General features: G+C 39.3%; 1 long non-coding RNA gene across 1 annotated transcript; it reads right to left on the bottom strand.

Annotated features, from left to right (window-relative positions):
• Positions 1–1,193: 1,193 nt before the first annotated feature.
• LOC134645458 (uncharacterized) lies at positions 1,194–16,504 on the bottom strand. The gene is made up of 5 exons (XR_010096560.1): positions 16,457–16,504; positions 9,787–9,867; positions 8,663–8,807; positions 8,337–8,435; positions 1,194–2,305 (listed from the first exon to the last, which is right to left on the bottom strand). It is a non-coding gene; the product is annotated as an uncharacterized LOC134645458 (long non-coding RNA).
• Between the last annotated feature and the right edge of the window lie 6,114 nt (positions 16,505–22,618).

Below are 22,618 nucleotides of genomic sequence, written 5' to 3'. Positions count from 1 at the left end.
TTAGGTCCAAAAACTAAATGATAATGGTTTAATGTCAGCCTCCCCGGTGTAGTATTATAAAAACAAAAGCAAATCAGATTTACATGACCAAGTGATTGGTCATCATTGGCATCAAGTCTGTTGAGTCTGTTTGAAAATAAAACTAAGAAATTTTAGAGAGAAACACACTGAAAGTGTTGTGTGACGCAGTGCTTAAACTGACTGTTACCAAGAGTTGACTGTTCCCCTTCACAATGCACCCGCACTGGTTTTAAGTGTCTGTGACAAAGTGTTTTTGTTCTATCTCTGGCAGACAGCTAGTGCCTTGGGTCTGAGGAGCGAGGTTGTGGATCCACGGGTACATTATCCACAGGCAAAGGCCTAAAAATCATGAGGAAAAGAGAAAAAAGCAACTAAGAAAAACAGTTACCTAACACTTGTGGTCAAAGGTTTAATTTCTTTTTTTTTTCCTTTAAGATCCTTCTTACACCTTGAGATGTCTACAGGCATGTCTGTAACCAGGCTATGGCTCCCTGGTGAAAATCCATTAACACGCGCATAAATAAAAATAATGAGCCTTTACCTCAGGGGTCCCCAATCCCAGTCCACGAGGGCCGGTGTCCCTGCAGGTTTTAGATGTGTCCTTGATCCACCACAGCTGATGTAAATGGATAAATTACCTTCTCAACGTGTCTTGACGTTCTCCAGAGGCCTGGTAATGAACTAATCATGCGATTCAGGTGTGTTGACCCAGGGTGAGATCTAAAACCTGCAGGGACACCGGCCCTGGTGGACTGGGATTGGGGACCCCTGCTTTACCTGAATACTCATTACTACCATATGATCTCAACTACATCCCAAATTATTAATCTTTGTTTTGAGGATTTTTTATTCCAAACTGATACATTACTGTGTAAAGGTTTTGAGCCGGTCCTCATTTCAATACATTTGACTTCCAGACTTTGTCTTTTTTAAAGACGTCTTGTTCTCCAGCTTTCCAGATCCTGTTTATTTATTTGTTAAGCTTCTGTACTCTGAAATATGAATCGTTAAAGCATAAAAAGAAACCTAACTTGAGGGTTAAACCAGTGTTGTCTCACATGTACAGATGACTTAGCAAAAAACCAAGTTTGATGCAAAAAACAAAAACACATTATTTGTGCCATTACTTTACTCAAATCTATGAAAAATATCAAAGATAACACAGCGTGAAAAAACACTAAACAGTTAGTAGATGAAGGATTTGGATTCTTGATCCAGTGTCATCTGAAAGTGTCTGCTTGGAAACACACTGACAATGCAGTAAAAGCATACTTGGATACAAAAACATGCAGTGGAGAACTATCAGTCATGGATGGGCCTCCCCAGAGCCCTACCTCAATATTATTGAAGCAGTGTGGAATCGTCCACACAAAGAAGAGCTTTGTCCTTCAAGAAGCTAGGAGAGCTGTTCCTGAAGACTACTTAAAGAGATGACAGAAAGCTGCCTCGGCTGAAGAATAAAGGTGCTCACACCAAATACAGACTATGACCCAGTAAAGAACTGAGTGGTGACACAAGACCTCTGCACAGTACTGCAGGACAGATTCTATGTAGCTCACCATAGTTCAACTCACTCGACATCCTGAATGATCTGCCGGGCAATGACCTGTAGACCTCCCCTGAGCTCAGCTACCTCTAAACGTAGAGACGCCATGCAGCTTAGCACTTGGTCCAGCTGGTTTCTGAGCTCCAGTTGGGAAAACAACGTTTATTTACACAATCACCAGGTGGCGATATATACAGTGAGGGGAACGGGGGTCCTAGGTCCAACAGGGAGGTCCGGGATTGGAGTCACACACACGCTAGCTCTTCTTCCTTACAGCAGTTGAAATAACAGGTTAGTCACAGGTCCGGGGAAAACTGTGCACAGGGGAAAATAAGGTTACACAGAGATTGCAGCAAGTTTACAAAGCTTAAGGATTCGAGGCAGAGGTTCACTGACGTGTCTAGCATAATCATCCAGCGGTGAGGCTGTCTGCGTCCCGGCCTTAAGAGTTCAACCCGTAATCAGAGCCTGATGAGATGCAGGTGTGTGCCAAGGGCGGGAGCCTGCAGTAAGCTCCGCCCTGGCGGGGAGGAGAGAGGAGAATGTACACAAAACACATGTGGGCTAGTGGAGCTGGCCGGGCCGCTGGCCGTGTCTCCAGCACAAGGCTCTGGGACCTCCTCCTGCTCATCTGCCTGTAAAGGAAGGCAATCATTCCCAAGCCGGCTGTGGCCCCAACAACCAGCCCCACCAACGCATTCCTCCCCAGCGGCAGGCTCATGACTTTCTTTGATGTGTCTGATAAAAAAGGTAAAAGAAAGAAAGGCCTCCAAGTAAATAATTTGCCCGCTCCAGCTCCTACGACCAAATACAAACAGTGGGGAAGAGGGTTAGCTCAACCCACCACAACTTCCAAGCTAGCAAGGAGTATATATTGATGCTAGCATTTATGGCGCCTAAAACACATTTATGATACACACATACTACACACTTATAATATCTAACAAAAAAACAGGCTTAATAATGACAATAATTGAACTAAAATCGCAATCAGAAACATCAGGGTGGCTAAATATGAATTATATATGTGTTTTAAAGTGTTGGAAAGAAATGACACCCACCTCTCCCACAGGGGAATTGTAGAAAAGGGGAGAGGCCAAAGGGGTACACTGTATTTATAGGGTTGCACCAAAGAAGAAGAAGAAAAGAATGAGTGTTGTGAAACTGCTGTTCAGAAATGCTGTCCATCTAATCTGACTGAGCTGGAGCTGTTTTGCAAAGAAGAATGGGCAAGGATTTCAGTCTTTAGATGTGCAAAGCTGGTAGAGACATACCCTAAAAGACTGGCAGCTGTAACTGCAGCAAAAGGTGGTTCTACAAAGTATTGACTCAGGGGGCTGAATAATTACGCACACCCCACTTTGCAGTTATTTATTTGTAAAAAATGTTTGGAACCATGTATGATTTTCGTTCCACTTCTCACGTGTACACCACTTTGTATTGGTCTTTCACGTGAAATTCCAATAAAATTGATTCATGTTTGTGGCTGTAATGTGACAAAATGTGGGAAAGTTCAAGGGGGCCGAATGCTTTTGCAAGCCACTGTATAAGCTAGGCTTTTTTCTAAATACTGTCGTCATGTTTTTTTTTTTTGTTGTTGTTGTTGGTTTTTAAACGTTTTCTAAGGACAGCGCGAAAACAGTAAAGAAAAAAAAGCCGCCTCTCTCCTAAAAAAAGTGAGATTTGGATGTTTAGGAAGAGGGTAAAGTTTTGGGAATGACGGTAACGGCAGCGAGAGAGAGCGAGCGAGTGAGAGTGAGTGAGTTTTTAGATGTGGGAGATTTGCGACATTTAGCGTGGAGTGTGTAGTTAGTCTGTTGTGTAGTCATTGTTTTGTTTTGTGTGTCAGCGAGGGCACTAATGAATGTCACAAAGGCACATTGCAATGTAAACACTCTCACCAAGTAGAAAACCAGCAGAGTGATACATCTCCTGCTGTCAGGCCTGCAGGTTTATCCCTATGGTGTTCTCCTCTGTCATGTGGTGGAAAAACAGTTTTTTACTGGCACACATCATTTGTTTGTTCTCTCATTTTAGTTATAATAATATTTTTAAATGGTTGTATAAAATAAAAGGACACCAGGTCTATTGGCAGCATTTTTAGATAAATAGTTGTATATGTTTACAAAATGTGTGCATAAGTTTTCAAAATGTACAATTTATATTTGCATTTCAAGTTATAAAAATAATTTACTCAACATGTGAAGAATTTTATTTTATTTTTCTAACAAAAAACAGTGAAACTTAAGTTAGACCTGTGTTTGTAAATGAACCGTCCCATGTTGTGTAGCTTTTTGGATTGTATACTTATTGGGCTACATATTTATATATTATGCAGGCTATACAGTACATGAAATCAAAATTCACATTGTTTTATGTCACTGAAGTGTTTAATTATGTGGGCTACAGAAAATAATGAAGTTACAGATGATATTTATATGAAAAACATCTATACGTACTGCATTCGAATCATTTTAAGAACCTGCATATGTGTTTGGGGAAAAAAGGCTTTGATTTTGCCACCCCATTTGATTTCTTTGCCACCCTCATGCCACCCTGAGAACATTTCTCTAGATCTGCCCCCTGAAAGTGAATTTGATTTTGCTAAGAAACTTCTCCAGTTACTCTGAAGTCATGGCAAAGACAAAAAAGGGACAGACTACCGGTATTAATAAAAAAAATGTACACCCTTTACAGATTTCCAGTCCATAACTAACATAAAGAGGGAAACCACCCTTCACACTTATATTCACACCTGCAGCGAATTTAGAATCACCAAATCCCAACAAACGTGTTTAGACCTGCAGAACAGGGACCGCTGCACTGTGCTGTACCCAAAGTGGACCATCTGTAATTAAGTGATTAAGAATTAAGCAGCAGTGAGTTGTGTCGACACAGCAAAGTGTCTTGCCAGATATGCATGTGACTGATATCAACTACTGGTTGTAATTTTCATGGTGGATTTAATTCACCTGTGAGGCTCAGTAACAGAGATTTTATTAGAAAACTACAGGCATTTTGCGCCGAAAAATATAATTTTTTTTCCAATGCATCTTCATAACTTCATTTCAGTTTTTTTCTTTTCATCAACAAATAAAGGAGGTTACATATAAGCTACTTTTTTTTTATTGCTCAAAACTTGTCTGAACACAGGCTGCACGTGTTGGTCCACTGTGATGTATGTGGCTGATGAAAACAAATTGTACAACCTAAAAATAACAGCAGTCCTGATCAAAAGTTTTAGACCATTTGAAAAATGGCAAAAAATCATATTTTGCATGGTTGGATCTTAACAAGGTTCCAAGTAGAGCTTCAACATGCAACAAGAAGAAATAGGAGTAAGGCAAAACATTTTTTGAGCATGCAATTTATTAAAGACAACGCTTAAACTGAAACAGGCTGTTTTACAGCTGATCAAAAGTTTAGGACCACACCTCCAAAAAACATGGGTAAACCCCCAAAACAGAAAGTTCCAAACTTGAACTCAATAATTAATTGGTCCACTGTTCTTGTTGATCACTTCATGCAAGCGTTTCCATGAGGTGAGTGAGAACATTTCTCCAAGTGGTGAAGAGGGCCACACGAAGGGTGTCTACTGTCTGGAACTGTTGTCCATTCTCAGTTGGATTTAGATCAGGGAAAGACGCAGGATGGTCCAAAAGAGTGATGTTATTCTCCTGGAAGAAATGGTAAATGGCCTGTATTTGTATAGCGCTTTACACATCCAGTCATCCACACACTGGTGATGGAAAGCTACGTTGTAGCCACAGCCACCCTGGGGCGCACTGACAGAGGCGAGGCTGCCGGACACTGGCGCCACTGGGCCCTCTGACCACCACCAGGCAACGGGTGAGGGTGAAGTGTCTTGCCCAAGGACACAACGACCGAGACTGTCCTACGGGCATTGTGTACCGTAGCGTTGTCCTGTTGAAAAACCCAGTCTTACCACACAGATGAGGACCCTCAGTCATGAAGAATGCTCTCTGCATCATCTGGACATAGCCAGCAGCCTTTTGACACTCCTGCACCTCCTGAAGCTCCATTGTTCAACTGAAGGAAAAAGCATCTCCCCAACCATTGTGGCGCCCCCTCGTCTGTAGGGCGTAGAAAACATCTCAGGTGGGATCTGCTTGTCATGCCAGTAAGGTTGGAAGCCATCAGGACCATCAGGGTTGCATTTTTTTACAGGAGAAAAAAAGGTGGTTATATTTTTTTCTCATCAGAGAATTTATCTTTGAAGCTCTTCACCACTAATGGCCTTAATTTGGGTTGAGGATTTTTTAGGTCTTCCACTTCACGTTTTTGTTCCATAACCCCCAGGATTATTTAGGAAATGACCGTCTTAACTGCATCCCACCTCAGCAGCAATAGCGCGCTGTGAGCGACCCTACTTATGCAGTTCAACAAGCCGATCATGTTCAAAAAGTAAAATGTTTTTTGCTTTTGCCATCAGAACATCCTGACAGTCTGACTACCTGACAGAAAATGACAATGAATCCACAGTTTTGCACAGATTTGGCCTTTTAAAGGCATGTGGTCCTAAACATTTGATCAGCTGTAAAACAGCCTGTCCCAGTTTAAGTTTGTGAAATGTAAGTTAAATTTTTTGTCTCACTCCCATTTCTGCTTGTTGCATGTTGTTGGAACCTTGTTAAGATCCAACCATGCAAAAGATGATTTTTTGCCATTTTTCAAGTGGTCTTAAACTTTTGATCGGGACCGTATTTAATAATCAATTACTTTCTTCTGAATGGATTAAGAATGCTTTATGTCCACATTGCAATGCATCACAATTGTAAATCATTACACGATTAATTGTGTCAGCTCTATTAGATTTAAGATTGTATATTTGCTTTTGAAATGGGCAGTTTGCTTTATTGTGCTTTGTATTTGCTTTCAGACTGCAAGGAAAGAACGCTGATGTACACCGAGCATCTGAAGAACAACATGCAAATGCTCCAGCACATTGGATCCAAAACCTGTTCCAGTTCCTCAGACACCATCAGAGACTGTTTTGAAAGCCCTCTACTATCAATCTGGATAAAAAGAAACTTTACCAACCACTGCAAGTATCAAGTGTTTTAAATTTTGTTTGACTGTTTATTATGTACTTATTTGTTTTGACTGTTTTGAAAGCCCTCTACTATCAATCTGGATAAAAAGAAACTTTACCAACCACTGCAAGTATCAAGTGTTTTAAATTTTGTTTGACTGTTTATTATGTACTTATTTGTTTTTGGTTGTATTAAGTTTGATATTAATTAGATCAGTGCCTTTTTAGTCATTAATTTGATTATTAAATATTAACTGTTTAGGGCAGCATGGTGGCACGGTGGTTAGCACTGTTGCTGCACAGCAAGAAGGTCCTGAGTTCAATTCCACCATCAGGCCAGTGTCTTTCTTTGTGGAGTTTGCATGATTAATTGATTAATCCAAATTGCATAGGTGTAAATGTGAGTGCAAATGGTTGTCTGTCCCTGTGTGTTAGCCCTGTGACAGACTGGCGACCTGTCCAGGGTGTACCCCGCCTCTCGCCCTATGAAAGCTGGGATAGGCTCCAGCGCGACCCTGAAAAAGGATAAGCGGATGGATGGATATTAACTGTTTAATTTAATCATTGTCTTTACTGGTTTTTATTAATGTTTTTAGCAAATTATGACAAAAAGTCAAAGAATCTAAGTTTTATGCCTATTAACCCTATTATGTTTATTACCTCATTTGTTGGACCTTAATCTTTTTAGACAACATTCTGGCTGCAACAGCTGCCAATAATTTTGTGTAAATATGAACTTTTGAATAAAAAGGCATGTCTTGTATTACACAGCTCTTCTGTGCTTTGTCAATAGGAGACGGTAAACAAGCTTGTTAAATGTATTTTAACTGGTTTACTTTATAATAGTTTTTTATTTCAATGTAATAATTGTACAAAAACCAAAGTTCACTGTGAATTTTACATTTATCAACAAGTATACCGTTATGTATTCTGCATTATCACTATATTTTCCACGGTGAAATTCTGGCAACCACAGCTGCCAGTATTTTACCGTAATATTCAACTTTTTAGGTATGATACCGTATTATTTTATACAGTTTCACTATATTTAACAAAGTAAGACTGTAATCAGATTAATGGAATGTCTGTTGTTTTCACATGAATTTATGTTTAAATTCAGTCATTTACTGTAAAAAAAAAAATTATTTACTGTGAAATTTAAGGTTACTAAAATAGGATACCGTTTTGTGTTCTACATTTACAATTTATTTTTCACGGTGAAATTCTGGCAACCACAGCTGCCAGTAATTTACCATAAATTCTACAATATTTTTTTTACAGTGTACAATTACAAGTGCTTGTTCTGATGAAAACTTTTCATCAGCAGCAAAGGCATAAGGATCACTTAAACTCCGGTTGATGGTGCACATCTTTTTCTCTGCTGTGCTAAAGATGCTCTCAGCTGTTTAACTTTAGGGATGGAGAAAAGTTTGACATATTTCACAACCATTAAATATTAGTGAGGCCTCTGAGAATGAGGTCAAGCAAAAATCCCTGCTTGTGCTCATAGACCTTAAATTTCAGCAAATAAGACAATAATACGACAAACTGCTGAGTGACACAAGAGTCTAGGGGAAGGGCAAGCATGAAGTGAGATGCTGTGTCTGTGTACACATGTGCTCACACATGTTGGTACCTCTCTCCCCGTAGCAAAGTCCTGAATAAAGTCTGATTGTTCAGTCAATCAAGATCCATATGAGCTGTAAAGAAAATAACCTCAGCTTTTTCTTGGATGTTCAAAGTTTTTCAGTTCATACAGGAACATCAGCAGTCTGGGTGAATGTACCGCTGTTTACTTCCCCCGTCTCATTGAGCCTGGTCAGGATGTGTTCAGAGGAAAACAGAGGAACAGAAAGAAATTTTAAAAAGTTAGGGTTTTTTGTTGCTCTTGTTTACTTTTAAGCCAAAAATAAAATGAATAAAGCTACAGGGTTTAATATTGAGAACATTGAGGTGGAAAATGACTTGAGCATTATATAATTAAAATAACATACCATGAACATATCTTGAAAAAGTAAAATAAATCATAACATTAAACTCACCTTGTTTTTGTAGAGAAGTTGATCAGGCTTTTTCTTCATCCCCTGAGACCAGCTGCACTGAATCATCACCAGCTTTTGTCCTCATCTTTTTCGCTCAGTGAGGTCTTTCCTTTCCTTGGCCATTCCTCTGCCAGCTGCCTTTGCACTGGAAAAAAACATGTGTGATCACAGGTGAAGTAAGGGATATTTTTTCCAGTGCAGGGTTAAGAGTGCTCCATTTGGTGATAGCTGTTGAACAACATTTCTAAGGATGTTGAAAAAGACAAATATTTCTGTTTACTATTAAGCAAAAGCATTACATAAATCACCTTTTCAACAAAAGTTAGAGTTAAGGCACAGTTACAGGGAAAATGTGTCTGTCTGTGACTAAACATTTCTATGTGCTACAACATGGACATAATGATTAAATGTACTGAGGTGAGTAATTTGCTACCAGCCTGCTTATTGATTCATTGTACTGATGCTACAGTAATTTGTACAAATCTTGGAAATTTACAATAACGTTTATATCTGTGAAGGTTCTCAGTCATCCAGGTCATCGTAGTCAAAGGAGTTTGCAAAGAACAGCGTCTGGACGTCTTTAAGTTGCTTGAAGACGTTTCACCTCTCATCCGAGAAGCTTCTTCAGTGCTAAGGTCAAATGGCCGAGAGTCCCAGATTTAACCCTGGAGAACCCATGGGGTCAAATTTGACCCCATGGTTTCCCTAGAAAACCAATGGGGTCGGAGCTGACCCCATGGGTTCTCCAGGGTTAAACCCAGTGGGAGTATCCCCCCAAAGAGGGAAAGAGGGAGTATCCCCTCTTTGGGGGGATACTCCCACTGGGTTTAAATCTGGGACTCTCGGCCATTTGACCTTAGAACTGAAGAAGCTTCTCGGATGAGAGGTGAAACGTCTTCAAGCAACTTAAAGAAGTCCAGACGCTTTTCTTTGCAAATAACGTTTATAAATAAAACTGATGATGTACAATGTTGTCAAACCAACTGATTTATAATATTGCTACTTAAGAATAAGAAAAGTAACAGTCTTCAACACTTGCAGATTACAAACTCACAGATTCTCACCTCACGCTTGATGATACTGAACGCATCAGCAAAGAGCTCATCAACCTCCAGGATACTTACAAGACTGCAGTGGAAACCATGAAGGATGCCAGGAAGCAGCTGGACAGTGAGATGAGCCGTCAGACACAAACCAACTGGGAGCTTGAACACCAGACAAAACGAATCAATGACTATAAAAGTCAGATGGAAAAAGTTACAAAAGAAATTGAAGCCATGAGAACACGCTTATCAATGCTTAGTAGGACCGGTTTCATTGTTTCTGTATATGATAAAATTGTAAAAGCATAATGATTTGTTTCATAATTTTCTATAATGGTGGTATTATTTTTTGGAAACAGGCGATGGCTGCAAACACTGTCCTGCAGGATGGATTTTAATGAACTCTGTATGTTACTACTTCCCCTTGAAATCAAATGAATTCAAAACATGGAAGGAATCCAGAGACTTCTGTCAGCTGCAGGGAGGAGATCTTATAATCATAGACAGCCAAGATGAAGAGGTTTGTTAGTATTTCTGTGCAGCGGTGTTCATGCAGATTTCTGAAAATTTATCTTTGGTTTTGTTTCTTTTTTTGTTAGAACTCAACAGTCAATTATTTGAGAAATCAGCTACTTCCGTGCAACTGATATAAGATGCGGTAAGCTGAACACAGCTTCAACCGTCTGTTTGTTGAAAAATAGTAACGGACTGCATTTTCTTGTGAGTAACTGTAACGGCGTTGTAACGATAGGAATAGTAATTAGATTACTCGTTACTGAAAAAAGTAACATCGTTATTCCCATCACTGGTCTTTCCTCGTCATAAAATTTAGATTTTGTGGTAACAAACACTTTGATGGCTTTCATAATTGGGATAAAGAGGTTAAAAATATGTACAGCTTCTGAATTTAATGTAATTAAAAGATAAAATTCACAATATGCCCGCTCAAGTATTCACCAGAGAAAGAGAAAATGGATTAATTCATTTACTATGTCCCAGATTTAGGGGCTTCAACACAGGACTTGGCCAACTGGAAATCAGGCCGAGAAGGCAAAAATACTTTTAAAATTAAAATAGTGTTTACATTTATTAGTCAAGTTTGACTTTATATCGAGACTTAATGAGATAAAGGCAGGTTTCAGATCAAGTAGACATGTCAGGTGTGTGTTTGAATCAATGTCTTTAGAAAATGTCTGTTAGAGCCAATCTATAGAGAAATATTTTTGATACTGTTTCAGCTATTGTGTTACATGTTTGATTTTATATAATATGTTGTTAGAGAATAGATGCTGCGCGTTTAATTTGTGTCGGGTAAGAAAACATTACAGGGCATGTGCGGTAGCAGGTTAGGATGCACCAGAACAGCAATGGAAATGTGCGCTGTAGCAGCAAATGGTTTTTTGACCGTGACATCATTTGTTTGTATGTACGAGTCAGAAATAAATCTGACTCGTACATACCCTACAGAACAATCAGTAAATGTGAGTAAATCTGTGATTCTGTGAGTAACACACTGGGTTCAGTTTGGAGGTTGAACTCTCACTCACCAGGATTGACAGCTGTCTGTGCCACAGTTAAACTCATGCAGTGCTAATTTAAAAACTCTCAAATATTTTGGACAATTTATATTTTTCTGTCACAATAAATACAAGTCTTCATTGAAGTAAACACACAGAGCACTAGTGGATTTTTTTTTAAATATAATTTTTCTTTATTTTGATTAGCCACTAACCGCATTGTTTATATTTGTAGTTTTTGAAGTATGGAGCACCAAAAAAACAACAACCTACAAATAAAAAAAAACAATCCAGCTAACAAATTTTGTGCTCTCTACTATCAGAACCTAGGCCCTGCCCATTTTGGTAGCCCGACTGGAGAAATCGCTAGCCCCGGGACATCGGGCTAGTGATTTTGCGAGCCCTGGGGTCCGTTCTTCGTACCTCGCTTACTACATCCAAGATCAAATGACACATCCAAGATCAAATCATCGCGCTAACTTTGAGCTCGCTAATCCGGTTCTCCGAACACACCTGTTGTTGACGATTAGTATAGCTGGATGAAGTAATCTGAGATCACTGGGTGGCTTAAAAGGGGCTACGCATCGATAGTAGAAACATTGATCGGCAACCCTGTGATTGGTCGGCGAAGATGTCGAAGGAGCGCGCTCAGTATTTTACGGCAGCAGAGCAAGAACTCTTGATTGAGGGATTTCAGGAGTTTCGGAGTTTAATTAAAACGCAAGGGAACACTGCAAAGGCTGCAAAAGCAAGGAGAGAGGGCTGGCAGAAAGTTGCTGACAAATTAAACTCGTAAGTAATCTATTATATTACATTATATCATGTGATCAGGCACGTGCAGAGGGGGGGGGCGGAAGGGGCTTGAGCACCCGCCCCTTTCCTGATGGGTGTCCAAAATGCCCTTTTGTTGAGGCAATTTTTAAAAAAAAAATTTTTATTATTTTTTTTTAAATGTGTGTGTGCGTGCAGAGTCCTGTCTGTGCCCCTCGACAATAATATTTAACTATTAATCACAGTTTTGCTAAATAAAAGGATCTGGCTTGCATCAGTCACATGATCACCATTAACCAATGATCGCCCTTGACGGCAGAACGCGCTGGTTACGAGCCGGGAACGAGCTGACAAAGGAGCACGCGCATTTTTTGCGGTCCGGAGCTGTAGGAGAAACACAAATTAACTCAGAGACACAGACTGATGCGACAAAACCAGTAAGTAGGTGTACAGCGTACACTGTAGTGTATAGCACACAGCAGTATTAGCTTATTACGTTGGTACACGCTGGTAAGCTGTCTTGTGGCAACTGACGAACTGAAACAAATGAGCGTGCTGTGTGTGTAACAGCGCGACAAACATTACCTGTCCTTTTATTAACTGCACAAGTAGTGCTGGTCATAGCTGCTGGCTCACTGGGTAAGGCTGTCATGGGTCTGTAGCTCTGTCACCGTTTTAGGGAACATATTTAGTTTTAAAGCAAGTTACAGGGCTTTTCCTCCCTTTCTGGGGGGATTATATTTCACTTAAAACGATCTAATATGCATGTCAACATAATTATGGATTATTATAATTATAATATTTCACAAACACGCTGTATTTTAAAGAACATACATTAAGAAACAGATTATATTAGATTTATAATTTAAATAAGACAAAATTTGGATTTTATGGCAGCAAAATTATTGTATCTCTACAGTTTAAAAATGTAATAAGCTTTCTGCCTGCACAGAGTGGATAGTGAAACAAATGGAATCATCATAAATACATTATTTCATATTTATTACTTTTTTCCTCATTGCTTTATTATTGTAGCTCTAGTAATAAATAATAAGGGAAGGATTCTGGATCAGCTCCATGATGCCCATAGTATATACAGTATTCTGAAGAAGGTCTAAAATGTGACTGTGTGTGCGTGCATGTGTGTGTTTAATGTATGTGGATTTTTTAAAAATTATTACTCATGATATAACATTGTCCAGACATGGCTGGTAAGGACATGAGGAGGAAACAGTAGGAGCTGAGTGAGGCTACTAAAGGCAGTGGATCCCTCAGCAGCTGGATTACAAAGAGCACAGGTAACATTAACACATGTACCAGTTGTTGGAGAGGTATTCCAGTATAAAATTCCAGCACAACTGAAATGTTTTGCTTCTACAACATTTTTCTGTCATCATTTTATTATAGATTAGGTGCAAGAGTTGTTAAGTGTGGATAATTAAATTATAGTTTATTGCAAAAGCAAGTTGTGCCTTGTTCTCAGATGGACAACAAGTGTAGAGTAATAGATGAGATGAAGAAATAGGAGGAAGAGAGGCAAAGAGTGATTTTGGCAGTTTTTTGTTGCCTTATGGTTCCAAGCGCTGTCACCAATCTTTGCATTTTGTTATTATCTCATAACACTTGTTTAATCAGCTACCATCTCTCCTATGGACTTTTTAATGTCTACGGTCTCAGATCAGCACAGCTCTGCCCTCCAGCACTATCAGCAGCAGCAGCAGCAGCAGCAACCCCTCAACAGCAACATTGTACCCATCAGGTAAAACATAGGCTACGTTTGCTTTGCCTCACAACAGTGATATAGTATGATGCAATCCCATATTAGATTCTTGATGAATGTGTGTTGTTGTTATTCAGCCTGGTTCAATGTGCCCCTTTTTAACTTTGAGCACCCGCCCCTATAAACGTCTCTGCACGGCCCTGCATGTGATATTATACCACATTATATTATATTACACCATATCCTCTTTCACATTAGAGCCACAACAGGACCCACTAGAACATGGGAACAAGTAAAAGTGAAATATAAGAACATACTACAGAATGGTAATATCTATCACTCATATTGCTCCTAGTCTCTTGAAAAGAGACCCTGAAATAACCTGTTTGTTTGTTCATAACAGCAACCAAGAAAAGGGCAGAGCAAATAAAGACAGGTGGTGGTCCTGCACCCCCTCGTCACACCCCGGCTTTTTGTACTGTGACATTTATTGACATTGTGGGTTTTTTGTGTGTAGTGTTACATAACACTCCATCACTTTTACCTGTTCTCATGCAAGGGGTTGGGAAATATATATATATATCGATATATCTATAGAGAGAGAGAGAGAGAGAGAGAGAGAGAAAGAAAGAAAGAAAATAATACCCTCACGGGAATATCGATATCTCTCTATGAGCACACTGTCGCGCTGAGCTAAAGGATCCTGTCTATCCCGCAATATACGCTGAATTCTGAAAACTCTCCTTATCAATCTTGCACCTTCCGCAATGGGCTGCTCACGTACAAACGGACAGGACATGGCTGCGACAGACTTCCCAGACCCACCTTCGCTTTTATAGCCGTGGTCTCTCATCTTGATTACACGAAGTAATTTACTATTACTACTCTAAAATATGAATTACATCTGACATAATCAAATACATGAAATAGAATGATTAATAGTACATTTCCCTTTTTTTCGGAAATGACCTGTATGTATCTGTCTGAAATCAATAAAAGAATCAAATGCTGCATTATCTTTAGTTACACTGATAATATTTATTTATGGTAAAACAGTGGCGAAATATCGCTGTTGCTTTCGTATAAATGCAGCGGACATACCTGAGTGGCCGCGATCTAATCTTGTTTACATAAAGTAAGCCTGCTCCCAAGCAGGTTTACGCTTACGGATCTGTTGCAATGACAGCAAGTCCCGGATGAGCTTCGGAGAACCGAACGATCCAAGATCACGCGAAATCGTCAACAATCAAATCCGGCTAACTTACTTAGCGAGGTACGAAGAACGGACCCCTGGTCAACCCCTCACTTGAATGTTTGATTTTCAGTTTAAGTTTAAATTAAATTCAATCCAAAAATTCAATCCCAACAATCAAGTTATCCCCTATGAGCTACGGTGGACAGGAAAAACTCCCTTTTAACAGGAAGAAACCTGTGACAGAACCAGGCTCAGGGAGGGGCAGTCCTCTGTCATGACTGGTTGGGAGGTGAGGGCAAAATAATATTGAACATAAAGGAGAGCACAGGTTGTGGACCGTGGCTGGAAAACATTATTACTGTTTTCAAAAGGCACCCGGTCCACATCCACAACTACAATAGGGCTGGAATGGATAATAAGGATAATCCCACAGAGGACGGACATTCACTTCAGCAGAAAATATTTGAGACGGCCCAGCAAGCTGCAGGAACAACAACGGCTGCTGTGACAAGACCTAGACCTACTTTAAGTACGAGTTTGGCACCAGCACACCACCAACCACTAGTCTGAGCCTCGTCAGTAGGTGGTCCTGTGACAGGAGTCTTTAGTTCATTCAACTGCCTTTCAAGGTCGTCCAGCCTAGTAGTATGCATTCTATTTTTCTCATCGAAAAACTCTACATCCTGAGCTAATCTCTCATTCTCACTTTGCAACTGCTGCTGAGACTCAAAGTTACTAGTCTCAAGATCATGTATAGTTTCCCTGAGAGTCCTGTTCTCTTTCTGTAATTGATGCGACTTACTTGTAGCCTTGGCCAGCTCCACAGTGAGAAGCGCTATCTGTCGCATAAAATGTGATTCCTCTGTATTATCATCTCTGTCCTTAGGTGAATTATTTAATGTTTCCTCCGACATTTCTTTAATAGTATAAAAATACAGTGTCAAAAGAAAAAAACTTTGTATGAATTGTATGAAAGTATTATCTTTGTCAAAGACAACTCGCTTTGCAAAAACAACTCGCTGTTTCTGAAGACGCACCAAACTGTGTTATAGCACCTCTATTTATGGACTCATGTGGCAGAGATGGTGACGTCGACTGCCACGTCGAAACTGTGACGGTGACATCGAGCGTCACGTCACAGTCTCCCCTTTGAGAAGATCAAAGGATCAAAGAAGCGCTCCGTATCATTCCGCGCATGCTCAGATGATGCGTATTGAAATGAACGGGATATTTATTTATTCATTTTTATTTTTATTCATTCATATTACGGCAATATTTTTTATGGTTTTTATGGTCACTGTAGTATTAATTTCTTAAAGTTCTCTCTTTCGCTTATATTTAATATAACCACACTACGGACGGACAAGCGACTGCTTTTATGCGTTGTCGTTAGCAACAACAACGGTGAAACCATACGCTGGGGCAAGAGGGGGAGATTACCCACAAACTGAACAGGACAAGATTTACTACAGTAGCTGAAGTACTCAAGTTTATAAAGAACCCATGTCAAAGTATTGTGGTTAAGTTAAATCCAATTTATTAACCTACCTCTGAGATGAAGTAAAGATGCGAAGAACGTACTGGCTCCCGTTTGACTACGGCAAGCAGTGAGGTACGTTTAAAGTATCTGTTAATTTGAGTTTCCATGAAACCGAGATAAACAGGTATTCGCGTTTTTTTTTTTAAATTACTATACCAACCCTTTTTAGTTTTGTAAATATTGGCTATATTGAGAGGTCTTATTTTATTCTTACTTAATTTTGCAAATTTATTTGAATTATGCCCTCCAATTAAGATAGATTCTATGTTGTTGGTAAAGATCTGGATGGAGATTTCATTTTATTCTTCATTTCTATTTTTCAAGACTTTGTGAATTCTTTGGGTTTTTTGGGTTTTTTTTAATAACCGGGCCTACCCTTGTTTTGTTGATATTGTCAATAGTGAAAAGTGTTATTGTTGGTTTCAAATATATTAGATATAGGCTATCCAATTAAGTTAAATGTCATGTTTTTAGCTGTTAGAATCAAATCACAAAACAACAATCCAAAGGGGAGGACACGGGCATATGGAAAAAGCACAGGAAAAAGCTAAATTCTTTGCAAAAACTTAAATCTGCTATATGCTAGGTTTTTTTTCTAGGGTTCTGCAACTTTATCATCTTGTGAAACAGGGTGAAAAAATTTGTGAAGTATTTACAATTTAAAAAGCAAGTACAGTTTTGTATTGAAGTATTGAAAGCAACCACAGAATTTTGTTCCTGTTATGGACACTACAGAAAGATTTTCAAAGTTAGCAGCTGAAAACTTACCTTGAAAACTTCTTTTCTTTTAGCAAATTTGGCAAATTTCTTTATTTTTATTTGCACATAAATGATAACTATAATTGATTTACTCTGGCGGGCACTACAGTCTGCTGCACAAAACAGTCCTAGAACATAGTTTAACCTTATGTCTGAAGTAATCCGATATGTATTATACGCATACTTGTCAACCTTGAGACCTCAGAATTAGGGAGACATTCAAAAGGGCTCTCCAAAAGTTGATTCTGTTCATCTGGATGTAGCGTTTTGTGGGAGAAACGTTTCGTCACTCTTCCAAGTGGCTTTCGTCTCAGCTGACTGCAGGTTTCCCCAATCTTATAAACAGTACATTTGCATAATGACTGAAACCAGTCCACTGAAGGAACAATGGGCTGGGAGGTCAGTTCCTTAATCTTAATTATGCAAATTCTCATGACCATTGATCAACAACCACCGACCAAAACCCACTGATCAAAACCCACTCATCAATGGCCGCAGTCTCTGCAGTCTATTTACACCTACAGGCCAGTGGACACTCTTCCAATGGTGAGGATGTACACATCCTGGACAGGGAGGAACGCTGGTTTGAGCGCGGAGTCAAAGAGGCCATTTACGTGAAAAGAGAATGACCATCTCTGAATCGAGGAGGGGGCCTAAGGGTACATCTTTTGCCATCTTACAATACTCTGATTGCTGCAGTTCCCCAGCTCTCTGTGAATGGTACTCATAGCCATTGATCAGTGACTTATATATCATGTTTAACCTGAGTAGCGAAAGACCACGGGGGTTTGAAAACGATGTGCCAGGAGTTTGCTGTTCTCGTTGGCTCAGATATTTGAAGTTTACACAGCTACATTCTCGCCTGAAAATATGTTAAAAGTTTATCTTGGGACCCAGAAAGAGTAATAAGAGTAATATTAAAACTAATTAGCTGCAGTAGTAGTAGCCATTGTTAGAAACTGGAATTGGCTGGGCCAGTCTGGGATATAGTTATTCAATTTTGTTGTCTGGGTGGAAAAACGGGAGAAATTGGGGAGAATGGTGGCTCCGGGCACTGAAATTCGGGATTCTCCCAGAAAAATTGGGAGGGTTGGCATGTATGATTATACGGTATGTAAGTATTGTAAAGTACTGTTTACATTTGCTGTTGAACCATTAAAATAACTAGTAGTTAGTAATAAACTAAATAAAATCATCTGAATACTGAAAATAGATAATTTTTTTAAATGATCATTTGATCAAATATCGATTTGTACAAAATGTAATAATATTTTTGTCATCTTTTTTTGGACATGTTGTGTTCAAATAAAAAAAAATGCATGATTGGGAACAAAAGCTGTGCGAATTTCATCACTGTGACCAACTTCACCAACAGCATCTCATATAAAATTTTATTATCCAATGGAAAACATTAGGTAACCCCAGCTTATATACAGTATATTGTTTATTTATAATATACACTGATTTACAGTTTTTTACCTGAACAGTTTTTAGCATGTTGCCTGTTACAACCTACCTCCAGTTACAGCTTTTTACAATTACAATTATCAACAGTTAAAACTGCTGTTTGAACAGTAATCAGAACTACTAATAAGATGGCACCTGTTCAAGATGGCGGCCAACCAAACCGGTTTGACAACCGGTTTGACCGGTTTCGTGCATGTGTATGCGCGTTCAGGTGTGCTGGGGGGGGGGGGGTCATGCGAGTTCATGTGTGGAAACACACACAGGGCGTTAGAGAGGTTATATGAGTTTATAGGTTCATATGAGTTCATGTGTTTTTGACTGTTTTTTAATTTAAACAAACCATAGGGTTTTTTAATTAAACTATTTTTATCACTTTGGTATGTCTCAACATTCAGTTATGCAGACATATGTGTCCTTAAGAGCAATTCTTCGTTTTGCGAGCGGAGTGGAAGGCAGTGCACATTAACAAAGTGGGGATGTTTTTTATTTACATCTAGTCAAAAGTGTTACTAATTGTGTTTTAACCACCCTAATTTTATGATTCTGACAATGTCCCAGCAGCACACAGCGATGCAACCATTTTATTTTAAAACGGCACAAATGTGAATTTCTTCTGAATGGGCAATGTCAGCCTGTTCACAAGCGTTTCATTTAATAAAACCACTAGTTTTAATTTAACTAGTTTTACGAATCTACTGGGGTTTCTTTCAAAGGTTGATGCGATCATTTTATTTAAAAATCGGGATTTCGGAATGTTGAACTAAGAGGGAGACAGAGCCAGCTAGTTTTTAACACAGTAAATGGTCACAAATAACATTCAGTCCCTTTAGAAAATAAATGCTATAAGCAGGAAGTATCGCTCTTTTCAAACTAATTGTGTTTTAATCACACTCATTTTGTGATACTGATGTCACAGCATGGTGCGATGCATGCCTTTTATTTTAAAAACGGATCAAATGGGAATTTCTTCTGTACGGGTAATTTCAGCCTGTTCACAAGCGTTTCATTTAATCAAACGACTAGTTTTTAATCTAAGTAGTTTTACGCATGTACTGGGTTTCTTTCACGGATTGATGCGATCATTTTATTTAAAAATCGGGATTTCGGAATATTGATCCAAGAGGGAGAGAGAGCCAGCTAGTTTTTAAAACAACAGATGGTCGCAAATAACATTCAGCCCTTTAGAAAATAAATGCTATAGGTCTACTTCTCCCCCAAAAGCAACCAGTATCGCTCTTTTCAAACTAATCCTGTTTTAATCACACTCATTTTGTGATTCTGATGTCACAGCATGCAGCGATGCGTGCCTTTTTTAAAAACGGATCAAACGGGCATTTCTTCTGTAAGGGGTTTCATGGTTTCAGAGTAGTTTTTAACACAACAGATGGTCGCAAATAACATTCAGCCCTTTAGAAAATAAACGCTGCTGTGATACTGTTAAAACCAGTCGCACAGACCCACTCCTCTTTTCAACAGCCGGTTAATTGTTTGAAATTGTTCAGGATTGCAAAAGCCCACTGCGGGTATCATTTAATTGTTGTAATTCCTTAGGAAAAGGTAAAAGCCGACAGGTGTACCAGTCGAGCCGGGACACCGCCTATTGTCTGAAGTATCGGCTCCTTTTGTAATTCCTGGACAAGGTAAAAGCCCCGCATATGTACCAGTCATGCAAGTTCTCGCCTATGTTCTGAAGTAGCCAGCAACAGCGGACCCTTAGGCCTATCTTGGCCAGTTACACCGGAGCTCAGCAACTGCGTGTCCCACCCTCATTGTTTTAAACTGGCACAGCAAGGTGATGCCCTGCAGGCGTATCGCCCCCAGACTTATCGGTCCCCCATCTACTGTTTTGGAAGCACCCGGTCCTATATGAAGAGTTCCTCAGAGCCTGAGACCCTCGCCATTTCGCGTCAGGACCAGCGCCGGTGCAGACCATTTTCTACCCACACAGAGCGTTTCTGACCAGCCGGCGTTGCTTATGCATAAGAGAAAAGCAGCAATACAACGCGGTTCTCTGCTCCAAGACATCCGCCAAGACTTACCTTTCACACGGTAAGCAAGTGTGTTATAGCTGGCGCTTCATAAATGTCTGTCTGGCAGAGCACATTATTTAAACTGTTTTTAAAACGTGACTCATTTGTTGTCCAAAAAACATTTACTCTAAATTTGCAAAGTTACTGATTTAAAAATATATATTTTCGAATTTTTAGTTGGATGTCAAACATATGATAGACTCTTGAGCATATTTGTATAGCAAAATTCACAGTGGTATAACCATAAAAGATGCCCAACAGTGCACCAATGCACTCTAATGCAAGCCTTTAAACTGCATGCTGATAAGTGCATGAAGTATACCTCAATAGATGAAAAGAGTCTACATCCATAATTTGTGGATCTGTTGATTTGTTTTTAATGTGGCACTTTTTTCAGGAACTGCAGATGATGAAATCCTCTTTATTTGAGAAAGTGTCCCTAAGCTACTGCGGCTCATACTTACTGAGTTCCCTAGCTACTTCTTTACTACGTATGTCAGTAAACTTTTTGAACAAGGCAGGTATCGTAGATTTAAAGACACATCTTAATTGAAGCAAAGGCAAGAAATTGGAAAGAATTTTATGTGGCTGTTCATATTAAATCCATCAAACAGTGAAAATCCAAAAAGCTGCTGCAATCCTTTGTATTAATGATCTCTCTCTCTCTCTCTCTCTCTCTCTCTCTCTCTCTCTGTGTGTGTGTGTGTGTGTGTGTGTGTGTGTGTGTGTGTGTGTGTGTGTGTGTGTGTGTGTGTGTGTGTGTGTGTGTGCGCGCGTGAGTGCGTGCGTGCGTGCGTGCTCGCAGAACGAAGGTCAAGACAGGAGCTTTTTTTTTTTTTTTTTTGAATGCATCTCCAATCAGCTTTTCTTTTTCTTTTTCTTTTTTTTAAACAAGAAGTGTAGCTCATACATTGCAATAAATGCATTCTGCTACATCTGCTAACGAGAGAACATGTTTTTTCATCATAAAGACTGTGATATGAAGCATTGTTAAAGTGTCACCTCAGTAATGCTGCTGATGGAAACAAGTGTTGACTCATTTCTTTTTAAATACATGACTTAAAACACTAAAATTTAATTTCAGGGGTTTATTTTAAGTTTACAGAATATAACAGCTGGTAAGACGATGAGTTTTACTTCTCACTGTCCGTGTTATGTTGTAGTATCCATTGTCATGTATGCTACTTTGCTCTGTGGACTGTAAAATGTTTCATTGCATTCACGAAATAAACCAGACTTTCAATGTCTGAATCTTTTACCGTTTTTTCTGCTTTTGTTCACCCCAAGTTGACAAAACCCACAGACATCCAGAGTTAACTCACTAAAATGTGGAGCAGTCTAAGTGTATATAGATGCTTTTACCCTAAACACCGTCAGCTGACTGAGAGAAACGTCTGTAGTCCTCACTTTGGTCATTATGAATGTTGAAGGAGATTTGTTCCATAGACACCTTATTTCCTACACTACTATGTTCTATTTAAATCCAGATTTCTTTTATAGCGTGCAATGAAATTTGTTAAACCATCGCTTAATGGGACAGAAGTACAAGTTGCTCTTTACTAGCACATTGTAGATAAGTTTATTGCTGCACAACACAGCTGACAGTCTCACACACTCTTTAGATTTTTGAAGTTTTGTGTGTAATGGTTTAGTCTCTCACACCTTACCCTTTTCTTCCCAGTATCACAACAGTATGACTCCCAAAGTGCGGCTCAGTAAACAAACAAGGACTCTGAAGTCAGAACAGAAATATACAGTTGGAAGATTAATGATTGCGTTTTTTTTGTTTTTTATGATGCGTAGTAAACTACCCCCTCTTCTTCTTCTCTGTGTTGATGTTGTCCGTGTGCGTGTGTGTGAATGCATTAGAAGTCAAAGTATACATTAGCCATACTTACAAAAAACATTTTTAAT

This window comes from Pelmatolapia mariae, linkage group LG16_19, assembly GCF_036321145.2.
Source record: "Pelmatolapia mariae isolate MD_Pm_ZW linkage group LG16_19, Pm_UMD_F_2, whole genome shotgun sequence".
In the NCBI taxonomy this organism is placed as follows: domain Eukaryota; kingdom Metazoa; phylum Chordata; class Actinopteri; order Cichliformes; family Cichlidae; genus Pelmatolapia; species Pelmatolapia mariae.
The sequence above is the reverse complement of the archived record's forward strand: the minus strand, read 5'-3'. Positions and strand labels throughout refer to the sequence as shown.